The sequence below is a fragment of the Pezoporus occidentalis genome, unplaced genomic scaffold (genome assembly GCF_034315485.1).
Source record: "Pezoporus occidentalis ecotype Australia unplaced genomic scaffold, CSIRO_AGI_Poc_V1 ctg11, whole genome shotgun sequence".
Classification (NCBI taxonomy): domain Eukaryota; kingdom Metazoa; phylum Chordata; class Aves; order Psittaciformes; family Psittacidae; genus Pezoporus; species Pezoporus occidentalis.
Genome location: NW_026912886.1, coordinates 13,278,416 through 13,295,174, shown reverse-complemented (window position 1 = coordinate 13,295,174; position 16,759 = coordinate 13,278,416). Strand labels below are relative to the sequence as shown.

Here is a 16,759-nt window from a genome sequence, read left to right as displayed (position 1 = left end):
TCTAACATGACAAATGCCTACATAAGCTTTGAACAAATGAACGTTAAAACTAGAAATGGTAATTTTCTTTGGGGGTTTAAAATTACTATGTTCTAATTGTTTCTAATTGTACACTGAGAAGTGATTCCTTGTCTGCAAAAAATAACATGTTCTGTAGCGAATCTGACTTTACCCTTTCCAAAAGTTCCAGTTCTGCCTATTTGGTGAATTCTATGTCTGGCATGACAGAAAAGAAGAAAATTTCCTCTGATATATTAAGTGTGCATTTTCCTTGCAGGATGGAATCCTAACAGATTTGCTATGGAGTTTACACACTGGTAAAGAATTAGTGTAAAAGTTGTGCAAAACAAATGACAGATTTTTACTTCCACTTGCATCAGTCCTAGTGAGAGGACTAGAAGGGACAATGGGCCATTGGTATACATGCCTTGAGAAATACAATCTTTCACATGAATAGGTACTTGGACATGGATAATTGAGAAGTTGTGGGGGTCCCATCCCTGGCAGTGTTCAAGGCCAGGCTGGATAGGGCTTTAAGCAACCTGGTGTAGTGAAACCCATAGCAAGGGGCTGGAACTAGATCATCTTTAAGGTCCCTTCCAACCCAAACCATTCTATGGTTCTATGATAATTTCTCCAGTTTTGAAATTTTCAGTGCTGCATCAACTCAGATTATGAAGTTCTCAATTATTTCTTCTCCGAAGCCATCCCAAACAAGAATATCCCCAGAAAGTGAACTGATGATACAAGTGGATTATGTCTGGAGTTTTCCATGAAAAGTCTGTGCTGGAAAATGCCAAACAGTCAAAAAGTTTTGGAGAAAATAATGTGGCTTTCATGAGTTTCCTCAACTGAAAACAAGATGTTAAAGATGTTTCAAAACCATTGCATCTCAGTAGATATTTTTCTAAGTGAACATTTGCTTGGGAATTTTGGTTTTAATTTTTAATTTATAAGTGAAAGCAAAAAATGAAATATTTTGAAATTACTGAAGCAAATTGCTCAGTCTGATTTTTTTTTTAGCAGCTTATTAATTAACCAGAGAATTAGTTGAAAGAAATCTTAAAAACTCCCAAAAGATAGAAAAAAAGCATTTCCCTGCCAGCTACAAAATGAGAGAAAAGTATAAAGACATTTTCATTTAGCAGGAAGATTTAGTAAGATACCCACAGCTTCATACAAGTTGAAGACTTGAATTCGGACACACTTTGGGTTTCTTTCCAAGTGTGATCCTTATGGTAAGTGATAATGTTTTTACTAGACCTGGTCATCTATACTCAGATAAATATCTGGAAGTTTTCCAGCCTCTGCAAGGGTTATAGACTGTTTCACATGCTACCAGAAGAAGGAGGGCAGGAAGCATGAGCAGGGAATTTCACAGTTTTAGTCCAAACTAATGGTTTTAAACAGAAAATTGTGGTTAATTCTTAATTTAAAAATGTGCTTTAATTCTTAAATAATTAAGAGTGGGCTATCCAAGGACAAAGAGCACTGGATGCCAGGAAGGGTTAAGGTTTGTAGCAGGGAGAGGGAAGGCCTTTATGGCCACACTGTGCCTTGCTAATGGTGCAGGGCAAGACCATCCTTAGATGCCTGCTCAATTTGTCAGAAATTTCTCTTCTGAACTATTACCTCCAGCTCTCTCCAGAACACCTTCAGCCCTTTTATCTGCAAGCTATCTCAAAGTTTACCGTCTGCCTATCGCCTCGGCTGAACCGCACTAATAGCCAGCTAATTACATGTGAACACTCTAATTTGCTTTGTCTTTCTCAAAAGAGCCCCATGCGTGCGCAGGCACGCACCTGATTAAACTTTTGTTCATGCTGTAAAACTGCAGCACTGGGTAAAACTGGTGCACCAGCCGAAGCATGATAGAATTCATTGCGTGTTTCCTGCCCCCCCCTGCTGCATTCCCCTCACCAGGCCACCACCACCACTTGTCATTCTGATTTGCAGCATCACCTGTTGCTCCAGCACCAGGTTTCTCTAGACCAGAAACTGGAGCAAAGAAGAGAAATACGTGTTTGTCATTGAACTGAACTGAGAAGAAGGAAGAGGAGAATGATAAGATCAGAGCCTGCAGCACTTTGTTTATGAGAACATCCTTCCAGTGATGTATGTCTGCACCAGGTGAAAGTATTGTGTCACCCCTAACATATTTTAAATGCCAAGGCTGTCATGCAAGAAGACAATGATGAACAAGTTTAAACAGAATATGGTATTGTAGCCATGTAGAGCGTTACCCTTTAAAGGTTTGCACTGGTAGTGCTTCTTAGCAAAATGTTTCCAAACTCTTATATTCCCCTACAGAAGCTCTCTCAGAATAGAAATTACATGAAAATATTTCTATTGCAGCTACACTGATGGATTATTCATAAACCAGTGCACTTTCTCATGTCCTCACTCCCATACTATCTGAACTTCTCATAACTCCTCGGATAGGAACTTTGCTTCACTTGGCAAAGAGGCAAATAAAGGTATGTCTAGCACTGAAGACCAGGAACTGGCCCCAGGTCGCTGCATGTCAGAGGTTTACTTGGACTTGCCCTAACATGCTCCTGTGGACTGAATTCCCATTAGCTGCTGGAGCTCCCAGACCACATTAAACTTCGGTTTGCGTGCTCCAAGACTGCCTCATATTGTGGGGCAGGGTAAGCAGGGTCATTTGGAAGATTCACTTCGAAAGTGTACTCCTGGGCAGAAGTGAAAGGCTAATGTAGAAGCACCTTTAGTCACAAAGCAGGTATGCCCAGAGCTGTCATCATATGGCAGTTTTCTTCCCAGATATTTATCTTGAGCTCAACTGCACGAACACCATCACAGTGTTATAATGCTATTTCACAACATGACTCATTCGCTTAGACTGACAGCTCAAATTGAGCCTTGGGAAAGCCAGCATCCAACACATGATGTTGAATATGGGCATGACCATATCCACCTTGGATTCAGGTGAAAGAGCTCTAGCCATCTATGTCACATGGGAATGAAGGCAACCGTGACACCATGGAGTTTTAAGTGTTTGAGGCAAGTTAAGGTCAGAGACACTCCATGAACCATCCATGACAGCATTAATAACACTACAAGAGAGAGCAAAGGGAGCTTCTCATTGCCTGAAAATAAGTCCAAGAAGCTAGGGTTTCTTCAGCCCTTACCGAGGTCCTGTGTGATCTCGTATGACATGCTCAACATCTCCCCATCAGTTTTCCTTTCTGTAAAATGGAGACACCTTATTTTTCTCACAAGATTCTTAGGAGGATTTTCCAATTAAGGTTCTTTATAAATGCAAGTCTTGCAAACAGTATTTAAACACCTAAATGAAAATGGTCTCCAACTTCTTTAGTCAGAATGTTAGTTTTGATGGGGACTAGTCGCAGTGTCCAGCTTAACATAAGGTTGCAGGATCATACACTGCATCTTTAAGACATAGTTTACTTCTGAATCAGTAAATGTACTAGACAAAGCAGCCATTATTTATGCATTCCTGCATACAAGGCAAGGTGAAAATAATAGAATAAACATCATATACTTCATTATGATATCGGTTTACACTTCCAGGGTACACAAAAAGAGGCCATTTCATCAAGCTAATTGCCTGAAAGTAAAAGAGAGAGAACTTTAGCTATTAGTCTATTATGGGGCTTTTTTCTTAATCACAAATAGGGGCCGTGTGTCCCCGGGGGGATGTGTATTCTAATTTACAATTGAACTACAGATCAGAGCAATCAATCTTGTGCAGCACTTTTACAGTGTAATTGCTGCAACATAACAAATAATAATAAAAAAAAAAAAAAAAGGAAGAAAGCAGCCTAAGTCGAGTTTCAGCTTGAGGTGGAGATATTTACCAGGCATTGGTTCGGGGTGGGAGGGAGGCAGAGAGAGAAGAGAGGCGCCAGAGCCATGAATATGCAATGAGGGCTCATTAGTGCCCCAGTGTTGCCATGACGAATGGCATTATCCCCAGACTGGTGCAGCCTAAACATGAATTTTATAACGACCCATTTATCATGAGTTGTCATGGGTTTCTTTACTGTACTTTTCTCCTGACTCTCGCACCTTCCACCATTATCACCTCAGAACCAGCTTCCTTTTGTTATTTCCTCTTATTCTAGCTTAGTTTTTGGTAATGATTCTCAACTGATAAGGAGAAGAGGACCACAAATAGCAATATGTTGGTGTTCAAGAGTGTAGAACTTGCTAAGCTGAAGACCCACCACCAAATGTGTATGTGGTCTTCAGCCCACTTACTAATGGGTAAGTGTCCTCATTGTCACAAATATCTGCAATCTTGTCAGTTGACTCAGCAGAAAGGTCTCGGTGACTGAGCGTCAAGACAACTGTCTTTCTATTCTGGCAGATGTGATGGATGAATATGTTTTGTTGACCTAGGCCTGTCTAAAAGCACTCTTCCTTGACCTACTCCAGCTATGTGTAAGGGTGATAAAAATCCACCCTTACCTTTACATTGATAAAGATATTAAATCTGATAAAAAGACAAAAACTGCTCTTTCTCCAGCATCTGCTAAACTAAAATACATACTAAATGTTAAAACCTAAGTGATGGGAAAAGCATTTACCTTCCAGGAGCAAGAGATAGTCAACTCTAGAGGAAAACAAAATTACTGCAGAGTAATTAGTGTCTGGCTTTAGCTCATTTCTGGTCACTGCACATTGTCTCTGTTTTACAGCTGTCCCTTCAGCCTACCCAATTCCACATTTAATATACCGCTGCTTATAAAGAAATCCCTGTGGCTCAGAAGGCTGAATTGCCACTGCTGGGCTAGGGCCTGCTCTCTGGTATATAGAGGCTTTCATTTCCCAAGTTATGAATCTGACATCTCATGGACAAATCCATGCCAGTTTATTTCTGAGAAGTCTGTCCTCATTATTTACCGCAAATAGTTTCACTGTCAGTATGCCTTTTTTTCCACTGTGAAGTGGCTGGAGTATCTGGAAGTATCAAGCCTTTCTTTGTTGGATTTTACACTTTTGCTATTACAAGAATTTGTCTTTAGGGATAGAAAAATCAAGCAACTTATTTCCAGCTATTACTTGGATAGGACTTCATGTTCTTAAACAAGTTGTGAGCTCCCATGATCTCTGAAAACAACTCTCCCGAGGTCTTACATCAGGATAGTCCTACAGTTCTTTCATTACTCTACTGGATGTTTGAAAATATTAAAAGGCATCTGACATCCCAGTCCAGCAATTTATAGACTCAGAGTCTGGTGCTGTAGCCCTCAAAGCCTCTATTTCTTCCACAAAAATCCGTACTTTGCTATTATTGTTGCCAAGACAGGCACGTGTTTCACTAGGAGTAGTTTGTCAAAGCAACAGTCCATTATCCAAAGATTCATCACAGGTTCCCACTTCAGTACGTGATGGAGGAGAGTCTGAGTGTCAGCAAGTGAGGAGAAAAGAGAGCTTCCTCTCAAAAAGGTGCATTAGGTAAATGGTACACCTTGATTAAGCTGGGCATAGCTGATTCCTAATCATGCAAACCAGCACATGTTGATGTGTTCTTGCCATTCATTCTCTTTTTCTTTCCCCCCAAACCCATCTGTGTTCCTTTGGAATACATATATTTAAAATTACATATATATATATATTAAAAAAATATATAAAAATATATATAGCTTTTTAAAGCCCCAGACAGCATCTTGCACAATGCCTGACCTTTGATGGAGAACCCCAGCTCCCACTGCAATACAAACAATGTTCTGTTAATTATCAGGAGACAACAGAGGAATAGAAACCTCTCAAAGAAGCAAACCAGAAACGACTTCTAATATTGCAGAAAATATCCACTCTCTTTGGAAGGACTCAGGACATAGCAAATATTATTATTCCTAAGAATGCTTGCCCTACGACCCAGGTGATCTGCATCATCTGTTGAGTTAAGAGAACAGAGTTGTCATAAACAATATGGCATAATTAAGCCTTTTCTTTTAAGTGCCTATTAGCTCTAAAACTTGCTACAGTCAGTTTACAAGGTCAGATTGATATGCCTGATTGGCAAACCATTATCTGCAGCTTATGTGATGGAATAAGCAGATTCCTGTTTGAGTTGATTTTAGTAATTCATAGATCATATCCAATGAGCTTATTCTATTATTTTATACCAATACTTGCAGGGCCCTTAGGGAAACAGGCTCATCTTTCTTCCACTCACCTCATCAAAAAGATAGAGTTTGAAACAAAGATTATTAAAGGCCAGCCAATGCAGATGACATCTAGCTCTATGTCACTTTAACGTCCAGTACCACTACAATCCCATCAGAGATTTCTAGGTTGAGATCAACAACCATATGGAGGGCAGCTGCCTAAGACAGAAAAGCATTCACTATTCCTCAGTCAGTCCACAAATGGCAATCATTAAAATAAAATAATTGCAATCCTTAAAATATTAAGTCCTTGGTTCTGAACCAAGAGGCCTTTAATGACAGAAAATGCCCAAATTTCAGCAGGAAAAAGATGACTTTGTCACATAAATCCAGCTTCCAATAAAAATATCAGCTGTGAGATAGTTTCAAAGAGAAATTGAGAAATAGAGGCAAGATTTTAAAACAGAAGAAAAGCCTATAAGCTATGACTAGTTGTTTACCCTGGATTCAGGGGAAGTTTAGTGACTGACTGACGTAGGATCAGAAGCAGGCTATGGGTGAACTCATATGAAATTTCTGCTCCAAATATATATTTTAACGCAATCAAATCCTGACCATATAGTAAAAATCTGCAAAGTTATATTTGGTAGTTAGTTATACTCAAGATAGAATTGACAAATTGAAAATGCAAAAAACCCCCAACCAAGCCTGGAGAACTGCAGGTGTGATTACTATATAATGCTGTTCAATTGACATATTTACAGGAAAAGAAAAAAGCAGGTGTTATTTCCCTGTATAAAACAATATACTTTAAAAGACATGATGAAATTATAACCCTGATCACAAAACTAATTCTGAGTGAATACTTCAGTGTTTGAACACCCAGGTAGTGTCAGGAAGATATCCTCCTGTGCTTATAAGGACTACCGGCTGCACTATGTAAACATGGAGAAATCCATCCCTCTTGCTTCAGTTGTGTTTCAAATATGGCCTAATACATTTTCTCCATCTAAACCCTAGCTTTAGTCATCCTAACGAATTAACAATCTTTTTCTCTGGGTAGACTTCAGCTTTGTCTTTAAGCTTCCTCCACCTTTCTCTCTGCAGAGCCAATGGCTTACTGCTCCTCACTTTTAAACAAACAAGAAAAATGTCCTTCTTCCCCCCTCCTCCCCACTTTCTTTAATGACATCTTCAGTCATTAATGAGTTAATAAAAATCTCAAAGTCATCTGGGAATAGATAAGGGGAAAGAAAGAAGAGTATTGTACACATAATGACAGGCTCCCTGCTGGCCCTAAGATGTCACGGGTCAGCCATGTCAAGAATGTGTGTGCCCAATCATCTGCTGATTTTTATCAGCAAGGCCTCAAGCAGAATCTGACACGGCCAGTTTGGGAGTTACAATGAATAAACAATGACTTCTTGGATTGTTGGCGGCTGTATGATAGAGTGAGAGGGTTTATATATACTAAAACATGATGACATTAGCAATCAATATACCAATTACTGAACAAGTTATTGGACGAAGAATGCACATGTCTTGAGCTTTGTGCACTTTGAACATACTACCAGCAATGGAGACCACAGAAATAATGTTATTTAACCCTTTGTAAACTAATACCCAATGATGCCTTGAAGTTTCTGAGAGCATGTGGTAAAAGAAAACCTGGTCTGATTTAGCATATTAAGCCTTTCAGATAGAATCCATAAGCCTGACAAATTTCTTTTTCATTAGGAGAGGAGGAAGAAAGGAGTAAGCGTCTTTTTTTCCTCAAGTGAGCAGCTGGGTGTTAAAACAATGTATTCTAACTGATTTAAATTGTTTTCCATAAAATTTCAGAGGAAATACATTTCACCCAAATGCTCCAAGCATCCTACACAAATTTTGTCACTGAGAAGTCAGAACATATATAGGATGGTTAAGCATTTATCCCAACAGCTCTCACCTGGCTATTCCGCAGTAAAGAACATAAAGCTTTAATATACTTTCATTCCTGTGCTACTGGAAATGCATTTCTGCATCTGATCAGTGATAGTCCTCTTTCTTTCTTTAGCCAGCTCAAAATATTTGGTGTTTATGAGTTTGTCTTCTGTTATGCTGGAAGTGATCGTGCAGATTCACTGCCAGCTATAATTGAAACCAGAATAAAATGCTGTTAGGTAAGTCACCTAATTCAAAGTACAAATATAGAGGACAACTAAGGTAGAGAGCCATATGGCAGGCAGATCTGCTGTATCTGTGGGCATAGCACAAAGTGTTGTCTGGACTGAAGTTAAATAGTGTCAACTCTCCACTGTCCATTAAGGTGGACAAATCCATGACCTAATGGAAAGCTCATGGGTTTTGCCCTGAGGTGCATCATTAAAATGATGTGTGTAAGACAGATTTTATGATGGCTTTCCATCCTTTTCTGCGTAGCCTATGAATGACAACTTTTACTGCGACCTGGGAAGCAGCAATGCCACATACCCTTTGGCTTCTGCTCAGGTGGGAGCAAACAAGGCAGGGGATAAATATAAAACTTAACTTTGTCTACTGGGGCGTCAGGAAATGCAGTAGAAATTGTGTGAAAATAGGGAGGTAGAAGAGTTCAGGCATCAGACTGGCACCGTGTGCTTATTGTGTATCAGGGGCTGAATATAATGTTAAGATACATCTCTTACAGATCACTTCTGTGATGTAAGGTCTAAAGTGTTACTGTTAAATTACAATCAAACCTACTGCTTCTCAGAGCACTAAGCTCTTCTCGGGGTTGTGTTGGATGGCAATGGCAGAGGGACCAGTCTCAGACAAAGGGGAAGACTAGATGAGACTGCATCTGGTTTTAACTGCAATAGTTATGAAATGTTCAGCTGGATCCTTTCAAATTTCTCTTCCCTTCCCATTAAGTTCTTGAAAAGTTTGGAAGTTGATTTGTCCAGCACGTCTGATATGAATAGCAAAAATGTTCCAAATGTTTTTAAATGTAAATGTTTCATAAAATAGCATTATTACCGTGCATTACAGTGAATACAGTTTAAAAACCCAACTCAATAATCCCTCCTCTGTAATTTACAATTAACTTTTTGCCTCAAGGTAACAGCTACATTCACAAAAATAATGGTAATAGATTGACCTTGTTATGAATGGATAACAAGCTGGAAACAATATAGTTTGTCACAGAGCATTAACTGTTACTGTTGAAATTGTAAATAATGTGTATAGGACTTACAAGGTAAATGGCTCCCCTTAAAAATATTAATTATGTCGATTAAACACTTGATGCATAATGGATTATTCTGAAACCTATTTAAGTCCATGTCAGATTGAGTACACCATTTTCTAAGATCCCATTCACAGACTACTGGAAAAAGAATCTGTGGCTGTGCTTTGACTGCTTAAGGTGAACAAAGGGCTTACAGTGGAATATCACCTTAATTAAACATATGGAGCTACTGCTTCTGTTTGGATTGCTTGCATGGTTTTTCACTTGAGTGTAGCATCAGAAGCTTAGACTGTCTAGAGACACCAGGTTCTTCTGAGATGCTTTTAGTCTGCTTTGGCAACTAATGAAAAGCAACCCTCATCCAACAGTGCTGGGCACTCACTGGAGGATCTCCATGGGATACAGAGCACTCTGCTGGCTTTTACACCACTTTGTAATCACTGGTAATGGGACAGAGGAATATAGGTGAGTTTTTACACCTGGCTGGTTTCTCACATAGGGGTAATATAACCCATCACCCACAAGCCAGTGGAAGCTATGAGGGCTGATGCAACTCAGCTGACCTCCTCTTTGTGTGCCCTTTGGAGCCAGAGCTGTGCTCATCTAGGAAGAGATTGCTATCCCATGGCTTTAGAGTGACCCAGAACTGGTCTATAACACATGCCATAGGAAAGAATAGATTTTTCTCCCAGTGGTTGGGGACCACTAATTCATGAACAAGAAACTCAACCACATTTTTGTTCTTCCCAACCACAATAAGTACCCCTCAGCTGTAGCTCAACACTGGACTTAGCAGCACAATACTTCAGTGTTCTGGCCAGCTACCATGTGTAGATTGTTGCGTTATGAAGTAGGGATTCCTACTACATTATCCACATAGAGAAAGTGATATTAAAACGACAAGCCACCAAGAGGTCAAATAACCAGTTGCCAGAAGTTAGAATAACTAGGCTGTGGAGCAGCAATGTCTGAGGAGCTGGCACGTGTCCCAGGAGTGGTTGTCACACAAATGAAAGAAAAGACAGCTGGAATCTTTTTGGATTGACTGTTATTTTATCTGAACATAGTGTAAATCTATCACTTTGGTTTTTTCAACCAAATGCCTGAACTGGGAGTTAAGAAACTGATTCAGTAAAATATGAGGTCTCTTTATGCCTCATTTTAACATGTGTGAGCTTCATCTACTTTGTTTAGCTTAGTCCTTTGGGATCAAGGACCGTTCAGACAGCCTGAGCATAAAGAGTCTGATTATAGCTAGAGCTCTTCAGTGCTCCTGGAGTGCCAAAAGGTGTGTTCTCCCATCTGGGCAGAAACGAAGCCACTGCACACATATAACTGAGCAGGCACCTCTTCCCCCATGATGGGGTCAAAATCCCAGCATGAGGCTGGGTAAGGAACACTCGGATTTCCTTCCACCCAATGTTTTTCTCTGGGCAGCTCTTGTTTCACCTTCAGTTAAAGTTTAGCTGTTTGCTATACATTTGGTGTCATCTCTTTAAAGATGTACATCTGAATGGGCAAGAAAGTTAGGGATTAGCAATGGGCAGAGGTCAAGTCCGTCAAGACTTTAAGCATGTCATTGGTTGTAAAAAAGATTACATTACTGGCAGCTCTTTGCCAGATCAGTACTTCGATGCCAAATGTTAATCCTTGCTGGGGCAAGATGGCTTGTAAATGTTATAGGAGAACATAGCTTTTCCTGTAGAAAACAGGCATTTATGGTAAAAACCACGGATTATTTTCTCATGCTTACGTTTGCATTTCATGCCAATTCACCCTTGCTTGTTATGAGCTTCGCTTCAGTACTTACATTTAATCGCTTAAGATCTTTATTTGTACAGCTAAGGAGAGTATGGCTGGGTTCTTAAAGCACTGGGGAGCAGAAGAGCCAGAGCTCAGCCTCAAGCTTTGCCAGAGAACTTGCACTCTGACACTGGGCAAAGCCTGTTTGCCTGCTGAGCCTCACTTTTCCCATCTGTAAAATGGAGCTGCATGTAAAAAGGAACCTGTAAAACGTTATTTATGACTGTCAGAAGAACCGTGTTTACTGGCTCTGTAAAGCAGTCTACCTATTTTAGTGTGGTTAATATATATCTGTGGCTTTGTAAGTAATGTCCTTCCCTACAATTAGACAGCTTTGGGCGAGCTCAAGTTTCCAGGTCAGATGTTTACACCACGACAGCCAAGGTATAAGCCAACACAAGGCTTTAAAATAACAGAAGACTCGGTGGGCCAATGGTTTACTCTGCTGTGGACCGAGAGCATAACTGGGTGCAACCAGCAGCTGTTAAATGTGCGCAGGACACTGTGTGTGACTAAGCACAGTCTGGAAACTAATACTGTATCAGCAGCTGACTACATTTGTGCAGCTCTGCCCCAAACTGTACAAGTCATTTGGCTGTCCCATGGGAAAGGGAAGCAAGCAGATCCGGGCACAAACTACTCACACCTGCTTTTGGCATCTTGAGAGCCTCAGCATCTTTGTGCCTCAGTTGCTCATCCTGTTTTGGGAGGTAATGAAACTCTACACTAAGTCAGAAATCAATAGAGCTTCATTTTAAAGGGTCTGATGAGGTCAGAGCCACTAGCGCCTGATGCACATGGGTTCCAGAATGAAGGGGACCATGTAAGTTCCCAGATAGATTTGATAACAGAGATCATAAAATAAGGAAAGCAAATTCAATCTGGGGAAACCTGAGACTCTAGGTTTCATGCCACATACACTTAGTAGCTATAAAATTAGAATACTCTGGTAGAAGGGGATTTAACATTTTATCGGGCAAGAAGTAAGAAATGATATGCTGCATACTAAGTATTAAATTGTGTTAGTTCAGTTTTGTTATGCAGATGGATTTTTTTTTCCTTCTCTTCTACTCTTTAAAATGTTTTGAATTAAAATAGCTTACTCAAGGTCACCAAAGGCATATGGTCCTGCTCAAAACTTTAAACAAAACATTAGTTTTTACAACCTTTTGTAATTTGGTATTGTATACAACATGGTTATAGACGGAGTTTCTGTAATCTGTGCAGTGGGTGACAGAAATATGAGAGCCAAATTTATAAGCCATTTAGTGAAGCATTTAATCAATTTCATGCATAGGAAATAACTCCGATTGCTTTGCTTTATCAATCTTGCTTTCTCAGAGACCTGCAGTCACCCCAACCTCAAAACACTTAAGTGCATGTGGGGGGAACCATATGCAAAACTCTAATGCTGTACACAGTGTCAGGGACTTCTGAGGACTGCTTAAACTTACTTGCTAGCATCAATAATCCCTCTTGAGGCTGTTAATATATTTCAGAAGGAAGGCAGAGAGCCCAATATTTATAGGAAGTTGCAAGGCCTCTCTTTGCAGAGTTTTTCATTAAACACCCTTTGTCTAGAAAAAAAAATCTTTGACACTGTGTAGTTATGCAGATTAAGCTTGCTTCTAATGCTAAACTGTTTGTGTGTGTTGCCTTTAATCACTTACACTTAAAAAACCTCCCAGCATCACAAGTTCCTGTTTCCATAAAATATGGATAGCTTATCATTTGACAAATTCAGAGAGACACTGCTTGAGACGACACTGCTCACTATAACCATAATAAGAAAAACAACACATGGAGGTCCAGACTGTCTTGAAGCCCATGTAAGAGTTAAAAGTCACACTTACCCATAACTGTAAGTGGGGGAACCATCTGGGAGCTTTATCTTGTAAGAGACTGAACTGAAGTATTAGAAGATTTCCTCTTCTGGTCTTCAAACCATGGCTCTGGATGGACCACCTGACCCTTAGCATTGGGCAAGCAGAAGGGAACACCACTCCTCACCCCTTTCACAAGCCAACTGGTGAACTGGAAGATCCTTAGGTCCCTTCTTTATCTAGTGGCAACTGTACTCATACAGAGAAGGGATAGGACTGGTCTACTGGTATTTACCAGCACAATTTATTACTCTTTCTACATAAGGCAAAGGAAAATATTGCCCAAACCAACCTCATTTGCTTCTGAAAGCTGCAGTAAGAAACTGGTCTTTAAAGACTATTTCAGAGCACACTTTTTCCTCATGTACTACCACAACCTGTACAATACCCTAAGCTGAATACTACACAGCAACTTTTTTCCTGAGTGAAAAATTCCTGAAGGAGCAAAAAGGCAATCTCTCTGATAATCATCAGCTGCTCAACTATATTAAATTTAGACAAGGCTACAATAGTGCCAGAGTTGTCCCCTGCCCTCTAAAATTAGAACTGAAAGAACGGTGGGCATAGCGCTAAATATATAACTCATTTAAAAATAATGTGCTCTCAGGCTTTCCTAATGCTGGAAAAACTGATCACCATAAATCCCTAGAGATCTGTTTGCACAGCCAGCCTGCTTCCACCAGCACCAAACATGTTTCAGGAGGATACGTCTTTTCTTGAACAGCCACTTTTCTTCATAGTATATAGGAAAAGAGCAGTAAAGATTTGCTGCAATTAAACAATACATTTCTTGGTTATCTGCAAGAACAAAAGTTTAACCAGGCCTCTGCTTTCTATTTAGAAGCAGAAAAAGAAGAAAGGAAAAAGGAAGAGCCCATATTTGCTATCTCTTATAAGTGGTAGTGCTATAAGAGTTGATAGAGACTATCCATTTGATATGACCACAAGTGCGAGCTTTATTTAGCCCTTCAAGCTGTAGAAAAACCTTAACAATCCTCTACAGGAAAAAAAACCCAGCCACCTTCACAACAAATTAAGCAGCCTCATTTCCCTACTTCTGTTTCTCAGCTATAGCAAAATCTAGTGTTAATAATTTCAGAATAAATAAAATAAGCAGAATACATTAATAGCAGTTCTGCATAGAAAAGGAACCACAGAAAACCTACAGAAAAACATCTATTCCTTCAGGCCCAAAACAACTTTTGCCTAGCAAAAAAACTCTCTTCTTCCTAACTCCTTTCTAACAACATGTAGAACCCCTCCCAAGGAAGACCATACATTAAAGGGAGCAGCCTTCAGCTGTACTGAATTATAGCCAGCTGGGACCTGGCATGCAAATTGGCCTAAAGAAATCCTGGGACCATGGAGGACTTGGAAGTGTCCATGAGACAAGGGAGGTCCTGAAAAATTTAGGGTTTTATTTTGCCAGCTGTTTCTCTTTTGTCTTTGGTTATTTCAAATATCAGAGCATCTCCAGCAGATGGTGGACCTTTGAGAAGAGCGACACAAGGGGATGGGAAATATCTGGGAGAGTTTCATGGAAGTACCCCTAAAACACTCCCCTGTTTGGTGTGGTTCTTCCCTGGGGAGGGGGCGGGGAGAGTAAATCTGGGCTCTATAAAAAGCCAAACCACACTTAACAGGAGACATTAGAGGAGGAGTGTGAAGGTTGAGGCTTGGGTTAGTGGAGGTACTGCTGCTTCTCTACGCATCTCTAGCTAAGAAGTAATGGTGTGTGGGTTTTTGTCTTTCTTCCTCTCTTTTAGCTATTTTCCCACTGTGCTTATGGGAAGCTGTAGAGAGCTTAAGTCTGTGTTTTTTGGTCTTGAGAAGTCTGTGAGTGGTGCCTGCGCCACAAGAAGTGGGTCTGGACTTGATCTGCTGCAAGTATAAATGCTTGTTAGGGCAGCAAACAGGTCGTATTACATGATTCTTGTACATTAAATAAATCAAGAAAGGTGTAAATGTGCTAGTCATGAACTTATTTTTCCCTTGGGCTACTTGCTTGAGATGTTTCTTCTTCCCCCCCCCCCCTTCTACCTTTGCTGTTTTGGATGGCATCAGCTATTTGGAGGGGTTTGCCAAAAATAGTAATATTAAAAAGGCATGTTTCCTCTTTGCTCATCTGGAATATTCTAGGAAGGATTAACTCTTAATTCCCCACCCTATAAATTTGGGGTTCCTTTTCTAGTTTTGGCTTGCAGAAATGTCAAGGCAGTAAAAACATAAGTAAAAGAAGCTGTGTTTTTTTTTCCTCTAGATAGAGATGTAGCTCTTGCAGCATTAATCACTAGGTGACCTGCCTTATGTTTGTTTTCCAATAGCATGTGTAATAAAAATTCCTATGCTTTTTTGCTGGAGGAAGGTAGATCCTACCTGGAAAAGTTTTTCATGGTATGAATGTAGGATGTTCAGATGAGAAAAAGGGTATAAGAACCCAAGGTTTAACTTTATTTTACTTTTCCTAAGGAGTCCAATATGTGGATCCAGTGATTGGTGGGCAGCGCAGAACTTGCTGGTGCTTTTCACACATAGGACATCCTGGTTTGATGCCAAGGGATCTGCAGCTGATGGATACTTTCAAGGTATTCCCCAAAACTTACCTGGCAGTAAGACCATTCCCCACCTTTTATCTTCTATATCCCCAAGGAAGAGAAAGTTTGGTTTGATTCCTGCTCTTTGCTCATGAGAATGCAAACTTAGAGCATTCTTCTAGAGGTAAGATCTAACCTTCATTCAGTGGGCTGTTTCTGAGGAAACTGGTGTTTTTGATGACGTTATTCTGGAAATCATTGGTTAGCTACTCCTAGGAGCTGTTTGCTACTCTATAGGCTTTTCTAGGCTTAGTCTAGAGTTTTCAATATTTACTAATGAAAGTAAATGAGAATTAAAGGAATGGTACTGCCTGCTGACTCGCCAAAGGTGGTTTTCTTGAAGCAGAACAGACACAACAATTTGAAAACCTCAATCAAGTGTTTTTCACTGTTTAAAAAACCACAATATTTTACGGATGTCATTTATACACCAAAAAGAAGGGGGCTATTCCCAATATTATCTTTATCTTCTAGACATAAATAACAAACAACTCTGGTAATCAAGATTTACTGCAATTGTAATAGGTTTTGGCATCGTTTATGTATTGCAGGGAATGTTAACATAATGTTGACTTTCAGGACTGAGGCCAGGTTTTTTTTTGATTGTTAGTTTTTTTCCTTTTCTTTTTCTCATTTTAAGGCTGTATTCATTACAAAAAAGAAAGGCCAGTATAGTTGTGGCTTTTATGGCATTCGAGACTGTTTATAGCACTGTTTATATCTCCTAATCAGAAAGTTGAAATTATCTGTGACAATGTGAACACTAAAAAGTTGTATACTATGAAAATATTTCAATAATTAATGCATGAACTATCTAGAGCAATTGACAGTGAGGTCATAAACATAATGGGCCATCTGTGTTTGATTTGTATCTGAAAATGCTTAAAGGGAAAGGCAGGTAATTCAGGCTTCTCTTGCAAATGTAGACAGGCAAAGATTTTTCACCTTTCAGAAGGCTGTTGAACCATTTCATTACTTTAAAGAAGAAAAAACCAGAGTTCTTCCAGGCTAGAGCCTTTTAACATGCTTGTGTTTTGCTCCTGTATTCTCTGACAAGCAGAGCGCACCAGTGGGACTTTTAGTTTTCTTTTAGAGGGTTGTCATTCTCCCTTATTTACTTTATATTGTTTGCTCTCTTAAAAAAAAAAGCCACTTCAGGCTCCTGAGCAA

At 39.7% G+C, this 16,759-nt stretch overlaps 1 long non-coding RNA gene across 1 annotated transcript in view; it reads left to right on the top strand.

Annotated features, from left to right (window-relative positions):
- Positions 1 to 15,461: 15,461 nt before the first annotated feature.
- The window catches only part of LOC134170217 (uncharacterized), a 61,410-nt gene continuing 60,112 nt past the window's right edge, over positions 15,462 to 16,759 (top strand). Inside the window, exon 1 of the long non-coding RNA XR_009967161.1 lies at positions 15,462 to 15,580. This is a non-coding gene — a long non-coding RNA (uncharacterized LOC134170217). The remainder of the gene's footprint in view (positions 15,581 to 16,759) is intronic.